Here is a 26,646-nt window from a genome sequence, read left to right as displayed (position 1 = left end):
CAGAAAAGTACATTAAAGTGAACATTTTACATTGATACAAATTAGAGAATCAGTGGACCTTGGTGGTGTCAGATGATGAAGGTAGGGAGATGTTTTGGTCTCAAGGGTGAGTCTGAGGAAAAGCAGTTGTGCTCAAAATGTCACATAGGTGAATGAGCATTGGAGATACAGCTGTGTGCTATTTATTCTTTTTTCATATTCAGATTGTAAGGGGGCCAATCATCAAGTGGCTGAGCAAGGAAGGGAAAAGTCGGGGATCATGATTGTCATTGGATGATAATTATGTGCACCCTTAAACCTGGATGCTAACTTGTTCCCTAAAAAACATTTGGAAAATTGGGTGTGATTTCATTCTCTTACTCCTTCCTTCTTTCCATCCTTCCTTCCTCCCTCTTTGCCTCTCAGTCTGGCAGCCATGCTAATGACCTATACTGTCTGACCCGGCAGTTTCTCAAAACAAAACTTATCAGCACCGAACAGGAGTATGGGCACACAGACACACACACATACATACACACACTTGCATACACTCTGTTACTATTCAGTGTAGACTTGCTGGGAACCTGTGCTGAGGTCCAGATTGAAAATGTGCTAATGCATTCAGAACACAGGTGAGGCCAGTCCTCTCCTTTTCTGTAAGCCACCAGTTGGAACACCAGCCCCTATACGGTAAGCTAGAAAAAGGCAGGGCACATTTCATTTGCTGAGTAATGAGAACCATGGAGCTCCAAGTCATTCCCACACACACATGCTCGCACACAGGCCGGTCTGTGGGAGTGTGTGAAGCAGCGTAAGTGTCCAGCAGAGTACTACCAACACTGCGCTCTCCTGATGGTGATGCTGTGTGAAGTGCAGAGCTGTTCGACACAGCTGCAGCTGCCCTGTATTCAAATGGCTCCACAAGACTCCAGCACGCCGTCTCTTGGTTCTTATTAGACTCAGCCTCTCACTCTTTTTGTCTCTGTCTTATTTCCCCCAAAAGTATCTCACAACTCCCTACACTCGCGGCATCCCACTTATACATTGCCTCCCTCCGCTCTTTACTTCTCGACTCTACATGTCTTGTGTGCTGTGCTCTTGTGACTGTTAGGCATCAATTTGTGGCACAGCACAAGGGGAATAAAAGAAGATGTGGAGAAAAAGTTTTGAGGTATTCTTCATTTATTTACTGACAGCCTTCAAAGAGACACGTGAGAATTTGTAGTCCTTTATCTAGTATCTTTTATTTCACACTGACTTATGCTTGAAAACATCTAAATGGGATCAGTGTGCGGATTCTTATAAATGCACAATATTATACGGTAGCATGTGTACTTTAGTGTGTGTAATGCCAGTGAATAGGTGTCCTGTGACAGCTACCATTTCTGAAAGTGTAAGAAGAAATTCACTATATCCTGTAGCTGTATATCTGAATAAGTGTGTGTGTCTGGGGGGATGTGTACTTCTACAAGTGTAAAATGGAAGGAAGAAGATGCCAAGTGGTTGTAAAGATGCAACATGTAAGGCTGATGACTGCCAGAGTATGTTATATTTTAGGATATGCTTTACATTAAATACAGGATGCACTGGCACATCATAGACAGACTTTTGAAGCAAATAAGTAACTCTAGCATCTACCCATTGTATCAGATGCATCTTCCTCCCTGTGCAAAAACAAATTACAAACACAGCTATGAAAGGATGATGAATGAGGTACAGTTGCTGTTCATCTAATCTAAAGATTCTAAAGGTCAGAAAGAACAAGGTTAATAATTTAGATTTTATGTTAACGCAATGGTAAGGTATTTTGTATGTCATTGGTCACACACATTTAGTAAAAAAAAAGGACAGTGGTGTGCAGTTTGTCATAGGTGCTGCTGGATGCATCCTGGGAAAATAAATCACATTATACACTGCAGTTTTTGTTTTCTAAAATAATGTCTTTTCTAACAGAGACCGAAACAGTATCTCAAATAAAAAAGGTTTTATTTTTACTTTCTTAAATAGTTCTGCTTGCAAGAAAAAGGTAAGGTAAGAATGCAGTTGTATTCATTAGTGCCAGGTTTTGTTGCCTTGTTGAATATATGAGGTGACTTAGATATATTGTTTTTAAAACATATTCAAAGTGTTTATGTAGGCATTAGTGTTATTATTCATTTTGTTGACTTTGTTCAAACATGTAGGCCACAGTGGTACCTACCTATGATACCTATTGGAATATAGTCAAAGAATCACCTGAAGGATAGTGTAAAACCGTTTCAGAAGAGCAGAGGAAGGAATATGAAAAAGTCCAACTTCAGCACAAGCAAAGACACCACATCTGCGCCATCTTGGACACAGGTTGCTGTTACCTTCACTTTCTTTAGTTTACCGGACGTCACCAGCTCGCCACAGAAGTTTCTACTTTTACTCACGGCGGAAATTGACGTTAAAACCTTTGCTTGGAAACACATTACCAACGAGTGAGTTTGAACTTTGCAACTTTATTAAACGTTTGTTTTTGTCAGTTAGCTAACAGAGACCACAGTGCAGAACCTGAGCTAGCTTATACAAGAACAACAAGTTACATCAGTGGTTTACTAATTTCCTTATTTTCTATGAGCCAGGTCCACAACACCACAGTGACTGGCCGAATTCATCTTTTAAAAGGCGACATGATGCAGCTTTAGTAAGTATCCTTAACTGGCTTTACACTTGTTTATTAAAGGCCTATGTCCTTTTTGTTAATGGGTTATCAGTCAGTTCCAACGCAAATCACGGTGCAGTCTGCTTACTGCCGTACTGAGAGCTCTCTGACGTCCCCTATTGTTTTGACATGTCAGTACAATTTGATGTGTTTAGTTTATATAGTAGTAGTTCTGTTCGTACTGGCTCACTGTCATGGCTTACTGCTAGGCCACACCTGAATACAATGAAGCCACTTATGTCATTAGTAACACCTGTGGTTATCTGACAAGTCCGACTGTCTGTATGGAAATAAGGATTTGGTAAATGCTAACTTGGTGCTAATGAACGTTCACATAGCCCTTAAAATCATTGGTCTGTCTTTGTTATGTTATTGGATGTTAGTTTCACCAGTTTGCTTGGGCATTGCTTAGGTCTTCCTGTATGAAGGCTTTTGTACTCCCTAATTTTGAATGTGAGGTTTTTGCTTCACAGTTTAAAGATAGGAAGGTTATTTTATGTGGCAGCTCTGATGTCTATCAGGTGTGTTTTTAGTGTACAGTATATTGACCTTATTTGTTTTGACTGTGAGCTTGACTAGTGATCAACCCATGCTGCTCTGCACAGGTTGAGTGAGTTTATAACATGGCTGTATAGATTCTTGCTCTTATGCTGGTTATTTGAAGTGTTTGAGTTGAGGCCTTGGGGCCAGTTAAGTAAAGGGGATATTTCTGTTTCTTGTCTCTGTCTCATTTGTGTGAGCTCTCTGCAAGAATGTTTGCGTGCCTGCCTGGTGATGCTCACAATGTGCCGTCCAAAGGACTCTGTAATAACAGAATTGCTGAGCGGTTTCTGCTTCACTTTATCCCTTTCCCACTGAACAAAAACACAATGTTTACCCTGTAACATCTGGGTTTGATCTTTAACAACACTCCCCTTTTGTATTTCATGATGCTATAATGTGTTTAAAGTAAATACATAATGAATAAAATAGACAGAAACAAAAAACTCATTAAGGGCTTTTTGTTAATCTTTCTACTGTTTCAATAAACTCCAGCTCTGTTTTGCAAGTGCAAAAGAGAGACTACTATATATTTTAATTAAAAATAAGTTACTCCAGCTACATTGAGTTGCAATTGATCTGATCTATATAATCCTCCTATATTTAGCAGGGTTTCCTGTGTTTGAAAAAAACCATGCATAGATATAATAATTCTGGTGAGAAACGAGTAATGCTGTGCCCGGTGTAGTTCCAATGTCTTTAATGAAGCCTCTTTAAGGAAAGGAAAGTTTGAAATGTCACTTTTCTAAGCCAAAAATAATCCTACAGTCCTCTGTCCACCTCTGGTCCAGCGCTATATTCACTTTTAAAGACAGGTAGCTCATCCTGAGGGATCCGGGGCTGTGCATGCTAATGTGGCAGCATACCTGCACAACACAGTAACTATGTGTATTTTAGACTCAGCTGCAGCCTACCTCCCCCTCTCTCTCTCTCTCTCTTGTTTCTCTTACTATCTTTTCTCAGACTCGCATGTATGTGGATGTTTGGGCACAAGTGCACGTAACTTGCACATATATACACACACACACACACACACACACACACACACACACACACACACACACACACACACACACACACACACACACACACACACACACACACACACACACACACACACACACACACACACACACACACACAGCGGGGCCTGCAGCTCCTGGGTGTTTTGCGGGTTGGATTCACACCGATGCTTTCTCTGACTGCACTATTGTTATTTAAATGTGGGAGGGCGATCAGCAGCAAGCATTAATGGCATCCTCAGCACTGTGGATGAAGCACAAGACGCACACACCTGCACACACAAAATCCTACGCACATAGACATCCACACATGCACGTGCGGACAACACACTTTCACGCAAGCCTTGTGGATGCACCTTGAGGGCCATATGAATAACAAATACCTCTGCCATCTGCAATACCACAGAGTATTTCCAACCATTTCGGCACATTAGTCAGCAGTCCTTTGACTTGGGCTCTCCACGCACCGCTTGGTGTATTAGCAACGCTCTCCTCGGCCTCGATACACTGAGTTTTAAGAGTGCATTTTGAGGAGAAGTTTGTTTTCTAGGATTAAACTTTATGTCGCTGCTGATCTGACCTTGTCCTCTTGAGTTTGATGGAGTGGGAGGTGCTTGAGTCGTTTGCTGCGGCGATGTTTTGTTCTGTCAAGGCCAATCAGAGCCTGGCTGGAATACCTGTGGTGATGGTATCGTTTTAAACTGGCGAAGACCTCCCCCACCTTCCCGACATTGCCAGACCAAATGGGATTAGACAGGCACCCCTGGCCATTAACACTTGATCCTTACCTGCTTTCTCCCTGGAAAACCATAGCTGAAGTAGTTGGACATGTTGCCTTTCAATCCTACTTGAATTTAACAGTTTCAAATGGAGTCAACTGTAATTCATGGACAAAAGAAAAGGTCATTCCTGTTGTTGCTCAAAAGTATTTAGATCATAATTTAGGCTTCATTTTGTAGTACAAGCAGTCCAACAAGGGAGAATCATTTTTTCTCAACTTGAACATATTATAGGAACAATATGCAGAAGTCATATATTGTTCGAAGTGATTTATGTTGCAATTTGAGACATAGCTAAGTGCTGATGGCACTAAAGTGATGTACTCGAGTAGAGATAGCTGCCTGCTCATCATATATGGGTATTAATGTATGTGTTGGTTAAGAAAATTACAAGAAGCCAAAGATGTATTTGGAATATATTCAAATTACAAGCCTTGTTTACGGAAGTGGAAGTGACTTCTCAATATCAATGTCCTTGTTTTTATAGTCTGAGCAAGCGGTTTTCTTACGTCGTTTCACAGCTCTTTTTCATTCGTCCAAACTTAATGATGATTATTCTATTTATGTGGGATTGTTAAGCATATATCCACCCCCGATTAAATCTGTCCATAGGTCATTACAGCTCCAATATGATACTTTTCCCCCCTCCCCTCCAAAGATTCAGTAAAATAAACAATATTAAACACTTCCTAGTAAATGCAAATATAATATAACTCAGCTGTACCCTTTAGCTCATATTTAAATATTCCCATTTATTGAGGTTTAGGTTTTATTATTACAGTTTCTCTTCCTCACAGTTTAACATGGATAGTCTCCAGCTCCTGTGCCTCTCATCTCTGTGTAATTAAAGCAACACTGTTAATTAGCTGCTCAAAGTAATCATTAACTACAAAGCAACTGCTCTCACTATAATTTATCAAAGACAAAGAATCAGTTATATTATGCAACAGATACAACAACAGGCCATCTCATTAGAAATGGCCAAGTCATGTGAAAGGAAAGAGATGCGGCGTGTGTGTGTGTGTGAGTGAGTGTGTGTGCTCGTCTGTTTATTTTAGGCTTTGGGTTTCATTGGTGTTGTTGTTTATCAGCCTGTGTGTTTATATCTGAGCATTTTGTTGCAACCAGCACGAATATGCGTTTTTTTCGTTGTTGGTGTTTTTTGTGCGTGTGCATTTGTGTGAGTCTGTGTGTGTGTCACAGAGTGTTGTCAGAACTGATCCCATTTTCATTACTCACTGGCTCAAAGAAAGAGGTGAGGCCCCGGCTTGCAGCAGTGATAAATGCATTACCCCAATAAACCCTGTCTCCACTGAGGTGCTGAATGCTGACACACACACACACACACACACACACACACACACACACACACACACACACACACACACACACACACACACACACACACACACACACACACACACACACACACACACACACACACACACACACACACACACACACACACACACACACACACACACACACACACACACACACACACACACACACACACACACACACACACAGAGGAAGGGAGAGAAAGCAGGTTGGTGACAGAGAGAGAGAGAGAGGGATGGATAGATGAAGGTAGTAAAGAGACAATCAGATTGGATGAGAAAGACAGTGACAGGTAAGAGGAGATGAGAAAGAGGAGATGCAGAAAGAGAAGGGGAGAAAAAAACAACAGAGATGGGAAGACTGGGAAAAGGAAAAGTGACAGGTGCCGAGGAAAAGAGAGCGACAGGAAATAGAGGAGACGGAGGAAAGAAGGCAGACAGGGTGGGTGCAGGGAGACAGAAGGTTAGGGGTAGAGGGGTGCTAATGGCTGTATGCAGAGCAGGACTGGGGGGCATGCAGGAGGTTGTGGGGGAAGAGAGATTGGATGCGTGTGGGTGGACGGACGGAGGGAGAAACAGAGGTGTAGATGGAGTGATGGAGCGAGGAGGGAGGTGAAGGATCAGTGGTGTCCAGCTGGCCTCCTTCTCGGCCCCTCATTATACCAGCAAAGGTCTGTAAGGAATAGTAATCCTGCAGGAGACCATGTACTTAGTATTTGTGTAAAAGTGGCTACACGTGACTAGCATGCATGTGTGTGTTTGTGTACATTTTGAGATGGTTGTGAGGATGGATGAATACATTTGTGTGTGTTAATGTGAGTGAGTGTAACGTGGACTGCAATGAGCTGAACCATTCATTGGCATTTGAATGAAATCGTGATATGGCATTCTGCAAATCGCAAGGAGGCACAATATTTGTTAATTAAAAAAAGAATTAAATATTGAAAACTCCAGCGATGACCTGGCCAACACATTGTATTCTACTGGAAACATAGTTGTTAGGTACCGAACAGGTCTTTGCATAATTCACATACTACAAACATTAAAAGGCTAAATAAACATTTACATTTTTATTGAAAAGGCCAAAAATTACATGAAAATGATCATTCCCTTTAACGTTGCTAATCATGCAATCAGTAACAAATTATTGCAGTTAGATATTTAGAAACATGGTGCCAAAGAATTCAGCTGAAACATGTGTGCATTTGTTATATAATGCAAGTGACCTATTTCATGTGTGTGTGTTTACGTATGCATGTGTGTGACCACAAATGCTGGTGTGGCCATGTTATAAGATGAATGTGTAAATATACAGTATGGTGTGTGTGTGTGTGTGTTTTTACTAGAATGCACCTGAGTGTGTGTGTGCTTAGTATAATGATCAGTGCATGCATTTGTGTGTGAGACGATGACATGGGAATATTTCGATGGGGGGGGGCCTGTGTGAATGCAGTGTGTTTTCATGAATATATGTGGATGACTGTGTGTGTGTGTGTGTGTGTGTGTGTGTGTGTGTGTGTGTGTGTGTGTGTGTGTGTGTGTGTGTGTGTGTGTGTGTGTGTGTGTGTGTGTGTGTGTGTGTGTGTGTGTGTGTGTGTGTGTGTGTGTGTGTGTGTGTGTGTGTGTGTGTGTGTGTGTGTGTGTGTGTGTGTGTGTGTGTGTGTGTGTGTGTGTGTGTGTGTGTGTGCACGCCCTAACTCCTAATCACCAACTCCCTCACTCTGGCTCTCTCTTTTTCCTTTCCCCTCTCTTCTTCGTTGCCTCCCAGCCCACCACCTTTGGTAATGAGGTGAGCGGATCAGAACCCTTAGCAGAGTGGACCGGCACCGTTCTCACTCGCAGATACACGCGGGTCAGGCCTCCCTCATTAGCCGCCATCACAGTGACATCACAGGCCAACGAGCCGGTGTGCAAATTGAAAACATCAAGTTCACCGAATCAAATCAGAACCGCGACAAAGACCCGGCGAGGCTGAGTGTCAGGAAAGAAAGAAAGAAAGAAAGAAAGACAAGAAGGTCTTTTTCTAATGCTTTTTGAGGATTTTGTGGAATTAGAGGAGGAGTTGGATGTGGTGTATTGGGGGTGGGGGGGGAGAGGAGGGTCGGATGGGGGAAAATTAGAGGCTGAGAGGGGTGGAGGGCAGAATACAATTTAAAAAAAGGAGAAGAGAGTCAAGGGGACTGACCTGGTGATGAGAGGGGAGGGGAGAGGGGGGGAGAGGAGGGGAGAGGGGGGCAGTTCTTAGTGCACGTGCACCACATAATGAAAGGTTGAACTTTTTGTGGCCGGGGTGGCATACCAAATCAACTCATCCTGAGAGTGTTGAGAGAGAGAGAGAGAGAGCGGGGAAGGGAGAGGGGAAGGCAGGGTGTGAGAGGGAGAAAGGAGAAATGGAAACAACAGACGACCCGAACGACAGAGGCAGAGGCGAAGGAGAGGCAGAGACTTTAACGAGGGACAAGGGAGGGAGAGAGGGACGGAACATGGGAGGGACAGAGACCGTCTCCCTGAATGAGTGGAGAGGAGGGAGAGACCGAGAGGCCCCCGCTACGTGGCTGCCACGGGGCCCTGAGTGACAGAAATTAATAATTAGTGACAATGATTGACAGCGCTCCCTCCATCTGCGGCTCACTGCCGCCTCACAACGCCTGCCTCCGCCAGCGACCGCGGGCACAATGAGCTCCAGAGGGATTGTGGGAGACGCACTTGATTGACAACTGCCTCCTGGAGAGACAAGGGGGGGGGGGGGGGGGGGGAGGAGAAAGGAGAGAGTGAAAGAGAGTGAAAGAGAGGAGGGGTGGTGTACAAGAAGCAGGGATGGAGGGGAAAGGTGGGTGACGGGGGGCAAAGGGGGAGCGAACAAGAGAGGGGGGTTGGGGGTTTAGGAAGATGGTCAGAGATTTTTTTTTTTTTGCCCCCCTAAGAGATTGAGGAAGGAATTGCTGCCATCAACTCCTCTCCGTCCTCACCTCCATTACCTTCCCTACTTACTCCATGGCAGCTCCACACCATAGCCCCATTATGCAAAAGGGACACATTCAGCACAGAGGGAAGGAGAGGGATGCATGAAGAGGAGAAGACGAGATGGAGGCCTCGGGTTTCTGCGATGGGGGAAAATAGCCTGTAAATAGCCATCAGCGGGGAATTTGTCACTCTCTCCACCCCTGTCCTGTCTCTGTTTCCCTCTCTTTATCCTAGCTCCGCCTTCCTATCCCCACTGTCTTTCTCTTTACCGTCAGCGGTGACACCATGAAGTGTCTCCGGTTCGCAACACACCTTGACTTCCTCTTAAACATGTGTAAAGCCTTGTATGACGATGCAACCTCCCAAATGTCATGCCTATGTCACACTTTTTTCTTTCTGCCATATTTGACTTTATGTTATATCTGTCCCTTTCTACTCTTCCCTCACATTTATCTCTCTCCCTGCCCTCCCTTTTTTGTTTTTTCTTTCATTTTATTCTCTTCTGATGCCATATTTTCCTCTTCCCCTCTGGTGTAGCCGCTCTCTTCATCCTTTTCCCTTCCATGCCAGGCCTGTTTCAGCCCGCCATGACATGGCCCGGGCTAATGTGCTCCAGTACGGCTTAATCGCTGCACAGGTCTCCAAGGCTTACTGCTACACACTGTAACAAAGTACACTATTTACCTCAGGGCCACACAGAGAATAGGCTTGCACAGAGCACAACGAAATCCAGTGGGGAATCAGTTTCACATCACAACACATTATTGATTTTCCCCCCGCCAAAAAAGACATGTTATTCATTGTTGCCTGAGCTTGGTTTCCTATCTCTGTGTCCCTTACAGAGGTGGGGAAGGAGCTCAGGATTAAGGTCATGCCCTCGAGGTAAACACTGTAATGCGTCTTGTATTTTTCCACCAAAACTATCCATTCTACTGGGTAATAGTGTGTTATACTGTCGCTGTCTCTGGGTCCATCACTTTTTGTTGTATATCATGTAGTGACTGCTGCGGTGATTCTTCTTACAAAGACATAGGGCTGCTACTCACAAAATATATATTTTTATAAATAATGTATTCTGTCTATAAATGACCTGAAAATGGCAAAAGAGGCACCTTACAACAATCAAAGAACTTCAAATAACAATGTTTTTAAGAAGGGGGACATTAGTGAATCCCAGAAGTTGAGAAGTGAGATCCAGAAAGTCACATGCATTCATAGATTACTTAATCAATCAATTATTATTATTATTATTGACAGTTTTGATTCGGTTGACTTATTAAATAGGCATCTAATTGATTTATTAGTATTTCAATGCAAATGCCCTGATCATTGGGAACTGTCCTTAAAGGCCCTGACACAACAAGCAGTCACCAGAGAACTGGAACACACCACAAAGACTTCAGCCGAGCACGTACGAACTGCGCATGCGTGAGTGGCAATAACTCTCCTTACCAGCAGGCGGCGGTAGTGTGTGTATTAACCACCGGAAGACAGAGAAGAAAAACAGACTGCGTGATATAAACAAACAACAAATAGCGTGTGCGTTCCATTTTCACTCTCGTCCATTGAAAACATGTTTCGTGCGGTACTGGAGCTATCAGCCATTGGAGTGTTGCTTGTGGAAGACATTCTCAAGCAACCGTTTCGCTTCTCATGCACTGATTCGCTAGCTGAACAGCCAATCAGAGTGATTTCTTTGTCCGACAGCCTGTGTCGGCCATGAAAGGCCAAATAAGGCGTGTCACGGCCGACGGTGCGGGACACACCAAATTGAGTTTGGGCGACAGGGCACGCTTCGTCGTCCGACTAACGAAAACGGGCGATTTCGTCCTGGTGTGTCAGGGCCTTTATGTAACACAGTGTCAGAAACTCTCAGTAAAAAAAAGAAGCTGTTAAACAATTGTTGAATACAAACAAATGTCCTTGAAGGTCCCTCATCACTTTCTTCCTCTCTGTCCAGCTGAGGCGTGTAACTTACACACACACACACACACACACACACACACACACACACACACACACACACACACACACACACACACACACACACACACACACACACACACACACACACACACACACACACACACACACACACACACACACACACACACACACACACCACAGACGGCACAGAACACGTGGAGTTGACAGCTGGTAACTGCAGGGCCCAGCAGGTGCAGTGTTTGTGTGTGTGTGTGTGTGTGGGTGTGTGCTTGGCCCCAGAGGGCCCCTGACTCATGGCCAGAGAGGCAGGCAGAGGTGTGTGTGTGTCCATGATTTTGTGTGTGTGTGTGTTTATATGTGTGGATGTAACGGGGGCCTGGCTGACTGGCTAGCCTGGAGTTGACTTCACTTCAGCTCCGGTGATTGATTGGAATGGGCCTGGACACGGGGCGATGTATTGCCTTTGGTCACTATACCTTTGACTACCTTCATTACATCAATATCACTCTTTCTGCTTCCCTGTTTGTTTTTGTTATTTGTGTGTTCGTGTGGCCTTGCACTGAACTTTGAGGAGTTCACTTTATTATGATAATCAGCAAAAAAACCTGCATTCCCGGTCCAGGAACTTCCTCGAAACACTTTCTGATCTGTTTTATTAAAAGGATCTTCACTTGTAAGCAACATGGCAGATTAGTTTCCCTAAAGGCCCTGACACACCAGGCCGAAATCGGACGTTTTCGGACGACGAAGCGTGCCCTGTCGCCCAAACTCCATTTGGTGTGTCCCGCACCGTCGGCCATTACACGCCTTATTTGGCCTTTCATGGCCTTTCATGGCCGATTCAATGTTGAATCGGCCATGCGTCAGCCACAGACAGTCGGCCAAAGAAATCACTCTGATTGGCTGTTCAGCTAGCGAATCAGTGCATGAGAAGCGAAACGGAAGTGAGGGACGTAAACGAACAATTTAAGAAGACACACACAGACGGCTATTCATTTTCATCTCATCGGTTTATTTGTAATCATGGCGATCTGGAATGAAGGAAAAAAAGACCTGCTCATCACCTTGATCCAGGAGAGGCCAGCTCTGTACGACATTACAGAGAAAAAGAATGTCTTCCACAAGCAACACTCCAATAGCTGATAGCTCCAGTACCGCACGAAACATGTTTTCAATGGACGAGAGTGAAAATGGAACGCACACGCTATTTGTTGTTTGTTTATATCACAGTCTGTTCTTCTTCTCTGTCTTCCGGTTGTTGCCTGTTTTGAATGACGAATACACGCTACCGCCGCCTGCTGGTAAGGAGAGTTATTGCCACTCACGCATGCGCAGTTCGTACGTGCTCGGCTGAAGTCTTTGCGGTGTGTTCCAGTGTCACACATGGCCAAGACGCAGGAGAACACAGCGACGCAACAGTCGGCGTCGGCGAGTTCTCTGGTGACTGCTTGGTGTGTCGGGCCCTTTAAACAAACTGCAGATGGGAAGTTTGGAGAATTTAATGAACACTGAAAACTATTTATCTCTGGCTTTACCTCTCTTTGATTCTCTCTCTCTCTCACCAGAACCAGCTTGTTCGTGGTCAGGATGCCATTTGATGGAGTGTGTTCGCCAGCCCGCCTGCCTCTGGCTATGTTGCCATCTTGAAAGGTGCCGCGGCACACACACCTGGCCCGCCGGCTGCCTCTTTGGTCTGCCTCACCTTTTGTCAGCACCATGTTAATGAAGGCCCTGTCAGTGTCCACCGCTCGCACACCGGGGCGCCTTTTAATGAGTGCGCTATTTGATCGCTATAGACACCCGGCACGCACGTTGCTAGTTTTTTTGTGTTATCCCTCATGGAAGATGCTCCTTCGCTTTTGTGTATGTGCATGTTCACAGAAGTGTGTGTGTGTGTGTGTGTGTGTGTGTGTGTTAAGGGCTAAAGGGGAGGGAGACAAGAAGGATGGGGCTGGTCAGCTGATTAGGATTCATTTATAATAAAAGGAGGAGGGTGGTTGTCTTTAAAAAAAAAAAAAAAAGGAGAAAAGAAAATTATTATTTTTATTCCCCCCTCCCTCTGTACCCAAGTGAGCCGTGGCTCTCCCTTTTCAGAGGTAGATGAAAGCAGCTGGGCGCAGGGCTTCCAACAAAAAGTGCCAAGCGATCACAAACAAACCTTCAGATGAATCACATCAAAGGAGCTGCCCCAATTGTTAGCCCTCTCGTATCTGCGGAAAATTGGCTCATTAAGGGTAAAAAATGACATTGTTTACATTAGCCGGGGCCCTGATTAGTGCCAGCCATGTTTGTTGTGTTGCTCCGCTGTCCGCTTACCAACAGACCACTTCAGCCGCTCTGCACAATCGCTCCTTTGAAGGCTTTCTTTCTGTGGGAAAAAAGGAGATAGAAAGAGTGAGGACAACAACAAAAAGAAAGGGAAAAAACAGAAAGGGCGTAAAATACACACACACACACACACACACACACACACACACACACACACACACACACACACACACACACACACACACACACACACACACACACACACACACACAAACAATCGCTGTACCAAGCCCACACAAATGGACATGATAGCTGGTCTTTTCTCTCTCTGCCTCTCTTCAGCTCATCGGCTCTTCTCTCTTTAGGACTAATTAGGTTGCTCGTTGAAATGGAGGCGATAGCAGAGGACAGTTGGGCCAATGATGAGTCTGTTTGTGCTGTAATTGCACTGATAAAGAGGCCAATGTTGTTGGCGGCAAAGAAAAGAAACGAGAGAGCTTGACAATGAAAGGGCCGGGGGCTCTTCTCTGCCGACGGCCTTGTCTTCGTCAAAAGAACACCTTTTGTGCAGCGAGGCTTTTGTAAACTGAGATGATTTCTAATCTGTGGAAAGTGCCATGTGTTTTAGACAGGCATGTCTCTGTGATCTCCCAGAGGTGTAAGGGTCCTTCTAGCTTCTCATCTCCCACTTGAACTCCTTTCTCTCATTGCTGCCCCTCCTTTCATTTTCTTTAAACGTTATAGAATCTCTACAGCATATATTCTGGGCGTAGACAAAGCTGAGGTGCATTTGGATATTCTCTTTATCGCACACATGTAAGGAGATATACAGGCTTTATTGTCATATACAACCTCTATACGTTGCAGTTGTTGGCAATGGCCATTTCAAGTCCCAGGCTTTGCTAACAATGCAACCTTAATATACTCAAGACACATGAAGAAGAATTAAATAAATGGTGAAAGAAGGAATAAGTTTCTTAAATAAGCAAGCATGCACTGTCCCTCAACATCTATCGGATTAAAGACATCATTTTCCTTTTGAGAAGTTTTTCTTAGAAAAGGACATTTCTACGTTATTGATATTATCTGACGGTTCTTTTGGTGAACTTCACTATAAAAGTTCCCTCAACTAAACATTTGACCTATTAAGATTCAGGACGGGACTTTTCATCTACCCCAGCTTGGTCTGGCAGCAGAACGAGGCAATGAGTGACAAAAAAAGACACGGGGAAAAAAAACTTTGGGAGTTAAACTTTAAGTTATAGGTGAGCAGGTCAAGCTGCAGCGCTAACGACGGTCGCCCTGAGTTACCCTTCACCTTCCTCTGTCCCCAGGCCGCCTCACCTTTGCCCTGGGAGAGAAATGGAGTTTGAGACAGAAGGGGGGGGAGGGATTGAGAGCAGGACGGGGAACACATCCCCCTCAACATAATGATAACCACTGAGATCTGGCCACGGTCCCCCACTGGCCCCTGGACACTCAGCCCCGCGGCCCCCAGGTCAGCTCAGCACATTCTACCTCCTCTCTCCTCCTGAACTCTCTGACTCCACATTTACATACCCACCACTTTTTCTCCCTACATTCTCTCTATTTTCTGCTACACTTCCTCCATTTTTTTTCCTCCTTATTGCACCTCATTTTCTCTCCCTGATCTCCTCCCTCTCTCCTCTTTGTCTTTTGCATTTCATCTGTACAGTCCAGGTAGTGTGTACTGTATGCACGCCTGCAAGTGTGTGTGTGATAATTACCATTTAGAATACTAGCAGATCTCCGAGGGAGGGCACCCAAGTTTGCCAACAGTGAAGCATTGTGGGAGCTGTTTGGTTTGTGTTTAGGTGCCCTTGGTGTGCTGTGCTGAGGAATCAGAATTTCCTTGACTTTTGACCGCCTTTGTCCCCAGGGGGGAGGCAAGGAGGGATGGAAGGGCACACACTGACTTCCATTTGCCGGTTAAGGACCCATATGGAAAATATAAATTGGTAGCAGCAGGAAAGACTGAAACCATTGGCATTCCGGGCATCGCCCATTTGAATTCATGAGGTTGTGTTTCGTCTCTGCCCACTTCTCGATTGGAATATTTAAAAATGTGTCACACGAGAAAAGATGGATAGAGATGTCCACAGCGCTTGGTTCTGTCATTGTGTTTGTGTGAAAGCTTTTGGGGTTTTTCTACAGTTCTTTGGTTTTGATCTGATTAATAAATCAATGAGTGAATGTTGACAGCTAGAATGTGTTCATTTAATATCCACGGTACATTTTGCAGACGTACAACATTTTTGCAGACTTACAATATATATTTTTTAAATGATTTATTCTACTATTTCACAATTAGACAGTTTACACATCCAAAAAACACAAATGTGTAGAAGCAGCATGAAGCAGCCTGGTTAAACACTTGTACATCCACAAGCATGCCAATATTTATGTTTCTTTATATTTACATTTGACATCTGGCAAACAATCTCATGCAGAAAAAGTTGCATAATATAAAATATTTTAATCATAGCAGGATTTCTGTTTCGACTTTTTAACTGTATTCAGCATGTTAATAACCGTTCTATTCAAAAAGTAAATGGGAGCTTGTCTGATCTTTAATTACTCTACACTGTGGTTCTCAAACGTAATGGCTTTTAATCCCTGAAAAACAAAGTGTTTGTAACACATGACCGCTTATCTCAGGTTGTAGTTCATGTTATCAGCAGTTTTGCCAAAGAGGGATTTTTCCAAATCTTTTATAAAGAAATATGCTTGAACAGACAACATCCTGTATTCCAAAATATGTTATAAAAAGCTGTGCTGCAGAAGTTTTTATTTCTAGTGAAAATGACATTTAGATAGTTGTCTTTAAGGGACTTTAAACAGCACACTCTTAGGCGCTGTGTAATTCATTTCTGTAATTATATCTAATTGAATGTCAAAGGGTCATGGTCTTTTAGCATAGCTTAAGGGCTCAAGCTAATGATTATCTTCACAATAAATTAACCTGTAATTAATAATTTTGATTAACTGATTATAATGTTATTCTAGACATAGCACATATTAACCATCATAATATCCAGAGTTGAATTCTTCATATTGCTTGTTTTATTGAGGCAACAATCCAAAATCCAACCATTTTCCGTTTACTCTGATACAAAACATATGAAAGCTTTAAATAGTTAAAGTAGATACATTTTCCGTTGAATGATTATTTAATCGTATAACCATTTCAGCACCAAAAAGATCTATTTTCCAAAAACACTTTAGCTTTATGGATGTCTATTCCATGTTGAAATAACCCCTAAGTGTTCAATAAAAATGAAACACTACCTTGTGACACATGCATAATGTCTCATGTCACGAATCAGTATCACGTTGACGACATAATAGACCTCCTTCCTGCCTCACATCACGTCTCCTCCTGCCTCAGGAACCACACTCCACGAGCACAAGGCTGTGGTGGAAGGGAGTAAAGCTGTGTGTGTGTGTGTGTGTGTGTGTGTGTGTGTGTGTGTGTGTGTGTGTGTGTGTGTGTGTGTGTGTGTGTGTGTGTGTGTGTGTGTGTGTGTGTGTGTGTGTGTGTGTGTGTGTGTGTGTGTGTGTGTGTGTGTGTGTGTGTGTGTGTGTGTGTGTGTGTGTGTGTGTGTGTGTGTGTGTGTGTGTGTGTGTGTGTGTGTGTGTGTGTGTGTGTGTGTGTGTGTGTGTGTGTGTGTTGATGGGGAGGGGTGTTGCAGTGACTGTATGGCTTCACAGGAGCAGGCCTAGTGGGGGACTACATTAAGACGGGGTTGTGTCCAGCTCATGCGACAAGGGACCGGCGGTGACCTTGTGGATAATAACTGCCACCAGGGGTCACAGCCAGCCGCAAAGGGAAAGCGGCAGAGAGTGAGTTAGAAAGAGAGGACAAAGCTTCATCACTTCCCCATTCTCTCCATCTCACTCCGACTGCCCTGCCGCCCGTGTCACCACTATCAGTTTAAATGGAGCATTATGCAAAACGGAGATGATTTTGGCTTCAGGGGGTGTGATGGGGAGAATTGCGGGTTAATGTAGGGGAGAAAAGAAAAGAAAGATGGGATTTTGTTGGGTGGGAAGAGAGGGTTAGAGCGATAGCAGGAGGTTGTGGGGTTTGGTAGGGGGGGTGGGGGGGAGTCTTGGAGGGGAAAAGGGGGTATAAGAGGGTTAATAAAAGTGACAAGTGAGTGTTTCATTGTATCTTAGCCACCCTCCCAGACAGGTAACTCACTTAGAGGATTCGCTGAGTGAGGGAGTCAGGCTATTGGGGGAGACCGTCACTTCGGTGTCTGTCTCAATATAAGCCAGAGGCGACACAGGACCCCAGGGTCCGGCCTTCCATATAACAGCCCACCTGAGAGCCAGCACAATAAAGGCCACTCAGCCAGATGCAATATACCGCAAAGAGAATTTCCTGAAAAACTTGATTGAGGCCGGAAAGAAATTGAAAGTTATTTGCAAAAAGTGATATCCTAAAATCATATACCACAGGTTTACTTAGGAGAGTCATTCATATGAGATTGACGGTTATCTACAAACTAAATGGATTTGGTTTTACCTGACTCAAAAGAAAAAGTTATTGGAAAACACACTTAACCGAGTCTCGTGTCTCTTCCCGCGGGCTGTGGAGGGGATGTGCAGCGCCGGATATATCCTCAGAGGATCTTCTGTTTTCATCGCACTCTTTTGAAAGGGAATCAACTTTTAAAGATGCTGCCAAACCACAGACTTGCCACAAGTTTATTGCCACAAGTTAAAGATGTGATTGTTTTAAAAACATCCTGATTCAGTCTAATAAGAATGTTGGCTTAGTCATGTGTTTTGCAATATTGAATTCTCAACCCAAAAAGATAATTTGATGTCCCTCCGTTATCGACAATATGTCTCTCTAGATCCTGTCAGTTTAAAGGCTGCACTTTGTTGTTAAGGGTGATGAAGGTACTTTTCTCCTTAGTGGCTTTTTGTCAATTACAGTATCAACTAATTAGATCATTTATACAATTTAAAACATTTTTGTCTTGTACTTTAAAAAAACAAAACATTTTTATAAAAATAAAAATCAACTTTGAAACATGAAGAGGTTTTATTGTGATTTACGACTCAAAGTACTAAAAAACTATTTAAAACATGAAGTGGATAGAGCAGGTGGTAAGACAAGTGCAGTTTCATGTAGATGTTAGTACCAGAAGTATAACATAGGCCAAAAGCTAATGATTATAATAATTGTATATTATTATTTATTTTTTTACAAACAATAGCATGACACTACATGTAGGATACTATATACTTATCATGTCATAAGATACAGTATGTGTCTCTCATGTATGCATCTGATTTGTTTGATACAGATACATAACTGAGTGTAAATGCAATGTTTTTATAGAAAATCATTTGAACTTCTGGCCAGTGCGCTGACACAGTCTGTGCGTACGCTGGCTGTGAGAGATCCCCCCGGGGGTGTGTTAAATAGTTTCTATGTATTGCTATTACAGAGGTTAACAATTATTTTCCCCTTGAAATGAGGGGCGCTGACCCTAATATGAGGCCACTTAACACCCATAATAAGATGATAATTGGCCAATGATGATGGTCTTGCCCCTCCCTCCGCCCCTAAAACTGTTAGTTGTAATAGATTATCTGTATTAGTTACATCTATCATTTCAGAAATGAAGCACATTGAGATGTGTGTGTGTGTGTGTGTCCACTTTGCATGTGGATGAGAGTGATTATCAGTGGGGGAGGGGACTTTAGGTAATAATACTTCATATCATTTCCTCCTTCTCCATCCTGATATTTTCTTTTTACGCTCGACACCCCTCTTCCTCGCGCGCGCGCTTCACTGATGACTGTCGTAATTGTGTGTTCACGGGCTCGATTTCCCCCGAGGGGTTCCCCAAATTAAAAGAAGTCATCCCACTCTTCCCTCATCTCTTTTTCCTCCAGCACCCTGTTTCTCACACACACACACACACACACACACACACACACACACACACACACACACACACACACACACACACACACACACACACACACACACACACACACACACACACACACACACACACACACACACACACACACACACACACACACACACACACACACACACACACACACACACACACACACACACACACACACACACACACGCACACACACACTTTATCCCCCTCCCTTTTGTTTCTCTCTCTCTTAGAATGCCGCTCCAGGGATGCCATGCCTATTTGAATGGAACTTTCTTGTCTTTTTTCTTCTTCTTCTTCTTCCTTTTCAAGCCGCGTGTCACTAATGAATAAATAAAACACACACAGGCAGTGGATTGACTTTCATGCATGGGTGCACTGGCTTTGATGAGACCCCCCCCCCCCTCCCCTCCAATCTTATAGACAAGCTGCTGAGGACAGTCGCTCTCTGCTCTGCTAGGCTACTGTTAAACATTTGTTCTGTATGCAGATGATGCACATTTTACATTTTACACAGCCTCTGCTGGGGTCAAATAACTGCAAAGACAAAGGAGACCAGATTTAAATTCAGTGATGTAATGGAAAACCATGAATCAGACTTCTATAACACATCTAAACAAAGATGTTGCTCTGTAGTGATTAACAATGATTCAACCAGTAACAAGCGAACACAGCTTCTGCATTCCTGTATAACCTTTTTAGAATACACTGAGAATGGCGATGGCTAACCAGCAGTACATATCATTCTTAAACCACAGTTTGCTTATGAGGAGATCACAAAACAAAATCAAAACAGATTGCTATAAAAGTAAAACTGAAATCATCTTGTAAATACCTCTCTGTTAACATGACGTTAGTTGAGATCTATATTGAAAATAAACGTTCAGAACATTCATGTGCACACATTTTATAAAAGACACCATTTTAAATGGCACCAACAGTGAGATCTACTTTTGTATCTGTTTTTTTTTACTGCACACATTATACATTTTATTCCATTCTATTTCAATGTAAATACTGCTTTATTCAATTTTTTATTTCACGTTATTATATTGTTCTTAAAATAGTTCGCTATCTGTGTTTTTAAATGTTAGTTTTACTTCTATGTTTGCACCAAGTCAAATTCCTCGTTCTCATCCTACCTGGTAATATCATCATCATCAGCTTTATTGAAGAGACTCTTGGTCAATTTTTAAAATAAATACAAAACTCAACTATAAATTAAAAACAATTAATACACCTCATTCTGATTGTGTATACTTCTAATGTATCAGTATGCTGTTTACAACATTTAAAGTGAAAATAAGCGCAGTGTGGTGAAAGTAGCCTCTGCTGGTCCCGGTGCAGCTGAAGCCAACAGTGTGTGCCCCCTCCTAACTGCCAAGAGCCTGGCATGCCGAGCAGGGCAGAGGGATCCTGGCACTAATTAGCTCGTAATGGCTTCATAAATTATGGCCAAATCAAGACGGTGAATCAGACAGACGTTTTAATGAAAAGTTGTAATGGTTCACCCCTGGAGGCCCGAGGGCTGAGGTCGTCTCACCTGCCATGGTTATCCATCACATCACCGCTAGCAACAGGGTTAGATCCACAGACTGATCCAGCGGTGAGGATGGATTCTATTCTGGAGTTTCTTCATCACCACCACCACTATCTGTTTGATTGTTTTGTCATTTGTGAGATTTTCTACCTGGCAGAGGTGATGTCAGATATTCCTATGAAGCAATCTTTTTCTCTATTCAGCTATATTACATCACCTTGCATCACATAAATAGATGCATATCCAGAGAGCTTCACACACACCACTATGCATCAATTTCACACTTGTGATGCAGCACAGAAAATGAGATCTTGATTTTTCCCAGAAGAGGTGCCTCACTTTCACCTAGAAATCTTTAAGAAAATGTATATCAATCTCTGGAACGGATGGTCAAATAAAAATCCTTCTAGGACTTATTGATGTTTCTTTTGTCCCTCTGTGCAACACCCGATAGCGTTCTGGCCACGGCTGCCAGATGAGCGTCTGAGAATCATTAGCGCAGCTGATTTGATTTACGTCCCGTGTAGACGGGGCCACCCAAATGATCTGCCTCGCCATGGCCGTCATCAATCACCGCCAACCAGAGGGCACAGCGAGCACGCATGGGAAAGAGAGCGGGGTGGCACAGCGTAGCACCCACAGCGCTATGTGTGGGCACGGGAGCACATACTTTGTACCGGTGTTAACTCTGTAACTGTTTGAGTGTGTGTGACTGTGTGCGCAAGAGTGTGTTTGATTATACTTTCATAGGCAGTGCATTATGTGTGTTCACGTGCACATGGTTGTTTGTTTGTGTGGGTATATTCATATCTACCAATTTAATTGTAAATATAGGTAACATTCAAATTTCTTCAGTGAATGATTGCAATGCAGTTTTGGTTAACATCCCCTTCTTTAATGACAGCTGATGGTCCGTCAATGAGTCTCTTATTTAAATCAGTGGTTCAGCTGGTCTGGCCTAGGTTTTCTCATGTTTCTGTAAGTCACACAGAGAGTAACTAATGCCCAGCCCTTAAGGTATTGTATAGTCATATAAATACATTCAGGCATCATTGCATCTGGATCGGTCTAATTATTGCAATATTAGGCCAATGAAACATTTGCTTCTGCTGAAAATTATGATATTTTGTGCATACAGTTGTATGTTACACCAATTATAGAGATATTTCTTGAAATAAAAATCAAGAATATATTTTTCATACTTTTATATTCTAGTCTTTATTTGTACTTGCACAGTAGTTAGTCCCTCTGCAGTGGGAATGATACATCAGAATAAAAGCGCTCAAGGACACTTAAGAATAAAGATTTTTGGTTGAACACATGACTAATGCTAATAAAAGAGTCACTGGGACTTACAAAATATGGTTTCAAATGCTTGCACAGCATGTCTAGCAGACATCAACTCCTTGTACTTTAAATTCTGTCCAGTTAGTGAAATGATATTCTAACCTGATCATTTCTGACCCAAGGCAAGTGAGCTAGTGACATTTCCATGCTGGTCATGGTCTTGAAATCACAGTTAAGATGTAGTGCAGCTGCTGAGGAGGATTAATCAAGACATTCAAGGAGCTGATCAAACTTCCCCCTGAAAGAACTTACCCTCTTCCTAATAATTGTAATTGTAGTGGCTCTTTGTGTCTGTGTTTGCATCTGTGTGAATAGTGCTGCGTCTGTCTGTTGATAGTAAGAAATTGGTGCGTTTCCGTTCGAGGGCTCATGATTGACGGCCAACTTCGACTTCCCCGAGAGTATGTTGTTGCTGGCAGGAATCCACGGCGCCTTGTTCACTTACAGAGAGTTGGCACAGGTTCCACTCCACAGCGGCACACAATTCACATGCCACCGCACTGTTGCATCAGCAATAATCTTCTAAAGCCAACAGAAACAGGGAAACGGATCAACGTTTCGTTAATCGAAATGCATTTATCCGAACCTCCTCCCATCGTAACCACCTCCACGCTAAAACACCATGGAATGTATTATTGGAACATGCATGCTCAAATATCTCCCTGTGATATGGTAATGAAACACTAATCCTTTATAGTGGGGGTCTATTTGCACTTTTATAGCGTTCAAAATCCACTGATTCCATTGGATTCAGGTTAGAGGAACATCGAATTAGATATGGAGTTTAAAATCCGGAATTTATGACTCAAATGTAGGCCTATTTGTTTTGTTGTTGCTAATACACCAGAGAAATAGTGCCGATCTTTTAACATTCAAAATACTCGCCAACATAGAGCTCACACCTATTGTGGATTATATTAGCAACATGAATATCACAAACTGGGAGCAGGAGGATAGTGTGTGTGTAAGTGTGCATGTGTGCAGGGGGTGAAGGCCAAATTAGCCAGGTTGTATAAGCAATTATTGGGGCACACTATGTACCTAAGCACCCTAATAGGTATGTAGAGGAGGCATTATTCAATTAGAGTGGCAGTTTGCTGTAGCGAGGAGCAGAGCAGTGGTGACAGCGCTGGTGTCTTCTCCTTATGAAACAACCTATTTAAGCTAAATCAACTCCCACTTAAGAGCTGCGGTAATAAGCGCGCGGCGACGCTCACCGGCCCGCGGGGGCCCATCCGTCATGCTGTAATACGGAATCAGAATGAGTGATAACACCTAGTCCTGCTACAGCGCCTTAGCTGCCGCCACAGGAATGGCTCCCCAGCACACATTCACACACACCCAAGATAACATACACACCTGCACAGACACACACACATGCACACATTGCTAGCAGCAGCAATACTGCTGGATGGCTCTGCTCATTTCCCTCTCCCACCCACCGCCTGCACTTGCATATGCGAAAAACAAATTGCGTTTCTCTGGATTTGCAAGTATGAGTCTGTTTTTTCGTTTTTGTCTTCTTCCAAGTGTGAGCACTGTAGACTGTTGGTGTGGTGTGTTCAATGTATTTACTTCAAATGATTAATTATGATAAATAAATATTTCACGGTCGCATTTGTTAAAGTTATTGTAATCCAAGCGTTTAAAAAAAAAAAAAAAAAATCATATTAAATGGAGAGGAACTAACCTGACATCGACGAAGCTGGATCCAGACATGCTTAACATATTTTGAAGTGTTCCTCATTACTTTTATGTCGATTGACTAATTAATGTACAAATTGATTCAGCCATAAAACATTGTCTACATCTTTTCCTCCCTCAGTAACTATGCCTGTTTAATGTATTAAAATATAAAAAACAACTTCTCAATGTTAACATCATGGGCCATATTGTCAACAAATAATGATCCGGGTCAGTCAAGAAATAATAGTATTGGTTTTATTAAGCCTAGTCACTTGTCATCATGTAGCATTTCTTCTTCTTGTCTCTGTATAAGCCAAGCATTACATGGGTGTCAACTTGCATGACCTGACTGAAATGCCTGTATCTCCACTGGAGAATTGCACACACATAAGATAGTCAGTTACACTGTTAGGACAATGTAAATCCATGTTGAAAAATCTGGCAGATCAGGTATGCATGGCAGTAACAGTAAAAGAAGCAGCGCAGTAAACTGGCTGGTTCTGAGCTGCAGGCGACAGGCGCTCGCTGCAGTTTGAGTGAACCTCAAAGCTCCAACATGTCATGAAGGTATTAAACTTTTACCTGGCAGTTGCTGTCTTACTGAAAGCCACACTGATACCAGATGTTCATGCTACACATGGAACAGTTGTTCCATCTGTGGGAGAATTGGGGTGTCAGTACAGCCATTTTGAACTCCTACAGAGTTGGAGTTGATGTCTTGCAGATGAAAACAATGTGCAAAAGGCACAATAAGATGTGTTCTTGATCAAATAATCAATCCCATTCTTAAAGACTTTTAAGCGATAATTGATGTCACTTACATCCATAGTTCTTTAACTAGTGGGTGCTTTGCTCCACAGTATTTCGATTAATCACTGTACATGTATTCCTTCACTACACCACTGTTCTATGTACAGATGAAACTTATTACAAAGAAGCTAGGCAACAAATACAAACAAACGGGAAAAGGATGTCGAGTACTTTCCCAATTTGAATTATGAATAGATGAATGAACTGATGAAACAACAACAAAACATCTACAGAGTGATGAAAACAGAGAAGGGAAAAACACTCAATAAGCGGCGTGCTTGAAATGTTTGCGAAGCCTGCTTTCATGGGCATCCTTCTTTCTTTTTTTACATCTTGTTTGTTTTTCTCCTCCCCTCGTTCCACATCTTTCTCCCTCTCTCTCTCTTTCCGTGGCTCATCAGTGTGGCTGTTCATCGGTAATGACTCCCACTGTGGCAGGGCCCCTTTAAGGTTCAGGCCCCCCCCCCCCCCCCCTCCCACCAACATCCCTCCATCCTTCCCCCCTTCCTTCAGTCCCATCCCCCATGCATTATTCATGGCTTCACAATCAAATGAGGGAACTACGGTTGGTAGCAGGAGACATGGTGCATGGCTCTTCCTCCCCAAAAGTCCCCCGAGGTGCCCCAGTCTGGTACCCACCATCACCCACTCCCCCAGCCCAGGCCCAACCTGCCACCTCCCACTTACCCCTCCCTACCCAGTGACAGATTTTTGTATTTCTTTCTTTATGATTAGGGTGGGGGTCCAGACACATTGACTCCATCCCACCGTTCCCTGGGGTCATTGGCAGTCACGCTGGTCAGCAGTGACCTCCGTTGCCCTTTGGGGAACTCATCACTTCCTCTTCCTCTTCCTCTTCACGGGGGTGTCCCCAAAGTGTCTGGCACCTTTTTTGGAGGGTGGCTAAGGATGGGTGGGTTGACATGTTGTTTCTTCCTTTGAAGGAGTTAACACACTGGTTTGCCATCGCTGTCAAGCTGTTCAACTTGTAAAGATGTTATTTTGTCCAAACTGTTGTTGCCAAATCTTTAGAGCCCCCACTTGTACCCTCTTTGAACACGGTGCTCTATAGCAACCAGTAACCATTCACTTGCCAGGACATCTTCACCTGGATGACTCCGCTAACTTCAGTTGAACATAATACATAATTCATTACTCTGAAGTGCATATTACTTTTCCCACACCTGCCAGTGCGCTTTCATCACCAGGAGTCTGGCACATTGTGGGAAAGAAAGGCAGGACAAACGTACATCTCCTTCCTCTCAGATCAGCATACAATCTGATCGTCTGAACACACCACGACTAAGGTGTTTTGAATTTTACAAATGCATAAAAAGTCAGTGGAAAGACACAAATAATGCAGTGGTGTACATGCTGCAGGAGGATGATATGCAAGCGATGGGGACAGGATCTACTTGCCAGGACAAACACAGGTAAAGGACAGCCACCATCAAGCCCCTCCTCTCAAAGTGTGGATGATTATTGTGACGAAGATAACTTTGTCACTATGGACTGACAGCTTCAGGCCTTGTATATTGCATATGTGCACATTTGTATAGAATTTATACTATTTATTGATGTAGTGTTTATTGTATTTTATTTTGAAATGTGTTCCCCTTGTCTGTTGCCGTTGATTGTGTGCACCTGGTGCCCTGTGTTGTCTCCTCCCCCCTCACCTGTGTCCTGTTGGGTTGATTGGGTTGGGCATTTAGACTCTGGGGTTTTTCTGTTTGGGAGAGGTGTGTGAGATCCTGGTGGCTACTGACTGTGTTCAGGGG

The 26,646-nt window shown here is 43.3% G+C and overlaps 1 protein-coding gene across 8 annotated transcripts in view; it reads left to right on the top strand.

The window, feature by feature from the left end:
• The first annotated feature begins 2,287 nt into the window (after positions 1–2,287).
• LOC307045471 (uncharacterized protein) overlaps positions 2,288–26,646 on the top strand; it is a 201,430-nt gene continuing 177,071 nt past the window's right edge. For 7 of the 8 annotated variants that reach the window (XR_013809930.1, XR_013809931.1, XR_013809932.1 and 4 more), the window contains exons 1-3: positions 2,288–2,441; positions 2,586–2,647; positions 14,860–15,023. The gene's annotated coding sequence lies outside the window, so the exon portion shown is untranslated. The remainder of the gene's footprint in view (positions 2,442–2,585; positions 2,648–14,859; positions 15,024–26,646) is intronic. The other variant, XR_013809929.1, reaches the window with a different exon arrangement.

This window comes from Notothenia rossii (genome assembly GCF_949606895.1).
Source record: "Notothenia rossii genome assembly, chromosome: 7".
Taxonomy (NCBI): domain Eukaryota; kingdom Metazoa; phylum Chordata; class Actinopteri; order Perciformes; family Nototheniidae; genus Notothenia; species Notothenia rossii.
Note: the sequence above shows the minus strand (reverse complement) of the source record. Positions and strands in the feature narration are given on the sequence as shown.